Below are 4,865 nucleotides of genomic sequence, written 5' to 3' on the forward strand. Positions count from 1 at the left end.
GGTTCCATGGAGCCCTAGGGTCCCGCGAGAGGTGACTAGGGGCTCCCTGGGAGATCACGATTTATTTAAAAAATTATTTCAAATTCAGGCACCTTCGCATTAAAGAGGTAAGTTTCATTCTTTAGTTTAAGAATACCGTTACTGCATCTTTACAGGCCTACCCATGAAACGAATATAATAATTTTGTAACTTGTGGCCTATATTTGAGCCTGAATGTGCAGGGGTTCCCCAAGGCCTGGAAAATATTTCAAGGATTCCTCCAGGGTCAAAAATTTGATAAAGGCTGTGTACTCATCCAGAAATTATGTCCCTCTGATTCATCAGAGGCAGGTTTTTAAAAGAATGCTCAGGCTTTGTTCTTCATCCTGAACTTTTGAACAATATGAGTTCACCATTGCCCTTGCCTGCTCATTTCTGGTTGACCTTGCAATGGTGGGGAAGATAACAGTGACACACTTACTGGTTGGTGGTGTGTTGGTGGTTTAGTGCAGTGTTTTTCAAACATGGCAATTTTAATGTGTGGATTAGGAAATCTAGGAGTTGAAGTCCACCCATCTTAAAGTTGCCACGTTTGAAAAACACTGGTTTAGTGTGTCGTGTGAAGCCGGGGAGTCCCCAAAGTTTGCTTGTGAAGTTTATGGCCCAAGAGATAGTTGAATCTGGAGCACCTTGGTTTTGTAGTTCATTCTGCTATACCAGCCTTTTACAGGAGGCCTTATAATTGTTCTTGTTTGTGTGCTTACATTGCATTTTGTTCTCCTTTTAAAAGAAACTAAAAAGGAGAGGAGAGAATGGGCATGAATGACCCCTCTGTTCTTTAGGGAGGAGGAAATTCCAGGGAAGATGCTTTGCCTATTCTGGACCCAGCCTGTCACTGTGCCGGCAGGGGAAATCTCACCATGGTTTCTGTCTGGGCTTCGTGCTTCTCAACAAGCAAAACAGCACAGAGACAAAAAGAGCAAGCCGTTTGTTATAAAGGCCAAAGCTGGGAAAAGGGCTGTAAATATCAGCCAAAATGGTCAAGCGGGGAAGGCTGGAGCAAAACCTCTAGGAGGAAAGGCTAAAAAGCATTTGAGTTTTTAATTGGGGGGGGGGTATTGTTGCAGTTAATGAAGCTACAAATACACAGAACTTTTATTTCCCCATAATAAAAAAAAAGAGAACTTTGGCTCACTCTGTGGCATTAACAGGCAGCAACTTTTAACTAACAAAAGAAAGGACTTATTGAAATAACTTGGGGAACTCCCTGTCACAGGAGATTACGATTTTAAAGCGGGGGTTAAACAAATTCAGGGAGGGCTGGTTGTTCTTGCTGCTGGTTGCAGTACCAACTGGAGTGTCCCTGGGGGAGTAGAAGTATCAAGAAGGGGTGCAAGACTGCGCAGCTGAAGCCCTATCCCCTTCTTGTGGTCATTGTACTTGCAACACTGGAAAAGGGGTCAGGCTGTAATTTTGTGGTTATGGATACCCTCTTAACTTTTCCAACCCTCCCTGCAACACCCCTGAATAGTAATACAGAGCTTCCAAATTTAGGAGCAGTGGACTGATTATATTTTTATTGCTCCTCTTAATGGAAGCTCAAAGATGCATACCACTCCTTGGATCAGTGGAAAACTATACCCACACGAAATCTGCTGATGATCCCTATCCAGCCTCTGTTGTGCCTGTTTCAAACCTCTGCAGTCACCAAATGGGGGACAGGCTAACCAGTTTTATATAACCTGAAGCTGTCCTCCTATGGAAGGGAAATCAGGAGAAAATATGCGTTTAACACCAATACAACTAAAGATGACAAACGTGTCTCGCTCCTGGGATGAGGACATGAAGAAGGCAACATCAAAACAACATGGCTGAAGCAAAGCATTTCTATGGTCTACTAGTGCCAGTGATTTTAATCTGCATCTGTGCAGAACAAGGTCTTGCTTCAGATTAATGTAGGCTGAGCTGACAACCTAGGAATATGACTCAGTTTTTCTGGCCTTCTAAACCACTGCCACCTTTCCCTTGTTCCAATCCACCATAATCTTCTCCTCCCAACTTTGCATTTTGTCATTCTAACTCTACACTTTACTTTTTCCAGAAAGTAAGAATACAGCTGACACCTTGTGGCTAATAAACAGTCCTACAAGAAGGATTGACCTCTTTCCACAATAGGTCTAAAGCTTGCCCTTAATCATAACGGGTGAGACTTGGTGCTGGGAGACATTGCTTCGTAATTAGACTGGCAATAAAATTGAATTTTGGGGGGTTTAGCTTGTTGTGTGAACTCAGACATTATGTGTATACCATGGCTTAGTGTGGTGAACTTTGCCAACGATATAACACGCTAAACCACGGTGTATTTGACGTGTTGTACAAATACACACCATGGATCAGATTATGGTTAAGACATTCCTTCTTAACCATACAGTAATCTGTAATTATAGCTCTTGTTTTATTGTTCTTTACGGCCCAGTAGCAGGAGTACTGTGGGCAGTATATAATCAGTTAAAACGCTGTAGAAAAGCACAACTATAAAAACAATCAGAGCAATAATATTTATACAGAGAACAGCACTACATATAAAATAAAAATCAGGAGCGGCTGTAATTAATTACAGCATAAAATCACAGTAAAGGAGCAATGAAACATTCAAGCTGGGAAACACCAGAACGGTTCTTACAATGGCAGGAAAATAGAAAGGTCTTTGCCGACACTCAGAGACCATAATGTGGGTGCCAAGCAAAACTCTTTGGAGTTGGTGCTGCATGGATGGAGCACCGTCACTGCCAAGGCCCTTTCTCAGCAGTCACCCACCTTGTCTCACAAGGAAGGGACACCCAGAGAAACTCTCAGAGTCCTGATGATTAAATACAAGAGGAAATGCTTGTTCGGATAGCTGTGCCCCAGGTTATTCCGGGCTTTAAAAATTAATAGCGCTTTTGGGCCTCAGATACAAGCATAATACTGTACCCCAATCCATGCATCTAACCATTTAGAACAGTATTTCTCAACCTTGTCACCCTTAACATGAGTGCGCTTCAACTCCTGGAATTCCCCAGCCAGGCTGGGGAATTCTGGGAGTTGAAGGCCACACATTTTAAAGATGACTTCTAAAGCTGACTGCTTTGGAAGGTGCATGATCCTTCCTAGAACAGGATGAAAACCATTTGACGGATAAACCCGCTGCCAGAGTCTCCGTCTTGTGTGGATTAAGATGGTGTTGATTAGCTGTCACCCTGTGCATTACCCCAGCCAGCTTTGGATCAGGACACTGACTTTTTCACCTGTATTAGTTGAAATGGAGAAGTAAAGCCAGGGAGCATCCTGGGATATGGTTGCCTACTTATTTCATGAAGAGATCAGTTTGTCTTAACCTCAGTCTAGTGCGGCTTCCAGACAGGATTGAAAGAACAGTTCGTCCCCCAGGAAAAAGACACCAGATGTACAAATAATTGCAGGGGAGGGAGGGGGTATGCATCGAAAGTCAAGATAGTGGCCACAGCCGTGCAGTCATACAGCCATGCAATCATGACACATGTAAAAAGGGTCTGGGTTTGGATTGCATGGATGCAGCTGCTATCTTGACTTTTTTGAACCCCCCTACAGACACCCAAGTAGCTGCAAAGCAAAATTCTTCCAGCATCAGCATCTGCAAGAAATACTTCCCCTCTGCTCAATACCACTGGTCTCCATCTCCCACTATAGATTTGGTTTGCTTTGGTTTAAAATAACCAAGAAGTGTGAAGGAGCCCACACCGAGGTTGCTGGGGTACAGACCAGTGAGAAACAGGGACAAGCAAACCTGCGTCTGACCTCGCTTTGCTTGTTCACTAAAAGCATCGTGTTTTTCAAGCAGCGGTACACCAAAGCCACCTGATGAGACACAGCTTTCTCCAGACTGGGAAAGCCTCCGTAAGAGAGACAAAGTTGCCTGATTTCAGGACAGCACGTTGAGCAAACGAAACTGAGTCACGAAGCGTGCTGGGTTTAGGAGGGAAAGTCAAGTCACATGTCCGGTTAGCTGGAGATTTTGATCTTGCTGTAGGGATCTCAATTGTTCTGATTAGCAGCCCCAGTTAACTCCCACTCAGCGCTTTAGTTCTAGCAATGTAAATTATTGTGGATGGTATTACTATGGTTTTTATACGTCGTTAAAACTTACTATTACGGATAAATAGCACAATGCTCTGGGCATGTATCCTTCTTGGGACAAGATGAGCTTTATGGCTCTCTTGATGGGACCCTACTTGCTGAACAATGGGAATTAAGATACTACAGGTTGAGAACACAGTGGATATACTTATAAGCAAAGCAAATTGCACAGTTTAGTGCATATTATTTAATCATTTACCTGCTTGTTACATTTATATCCCCTTGGTAGGAACCTTACCATTGCTAATGCTAAACTGTGCCAGGATTATTATGTGAACATGCTCATGGGTTCATACTACATGCTAGATTAGGCTAAATGGGCTTAGGTAATCTGTGCTTTAGTTGTGTTATGGCAACCCAACCACTGTTATAGTGAATTGTGAGAAGCCAGGTCATTACATTGTTAGATGGTTTATTTGTTGGGTCACAGCATATTATCTGAACGCTACAATTGTGCTTTCTTAATCAGGGTTAAAGACCTAGCATGTTATAGGAACTCAAACTCAGTGCTGTATTATTTAGCAAAGCCCTTCATCAAATCAAGATTCTCCATAGTCTGCCCAGCAAAGGGGATGCTTCAACTTTGGTTCTTTGTTGCAAATTAGCTGCGGGGGTAGATATCAGTGATCAGCTGCTCCTGATTTGGGTGAGAGGGGAACAACTTTACCATCCCCGAAGACCAAGCACAGCCTGTAATGCTCCAACTAAACCATCAAAAACAAACCACAGTG

The sequence above is a fragment of the Candoia aspera genome, chromosome 4, assembly GCF_035149785.1.
Source record: "Candoia aspera isolate rCanAsp1 chromosome 4, rCanAsp1.hap2, whole genome shotgun sequence".
Lineage (NCBI taxonomy): Eukaryota > Metazoa > Chordata > Lepidosauria > Squamata > Boidae > Candoia > Candoia aspera.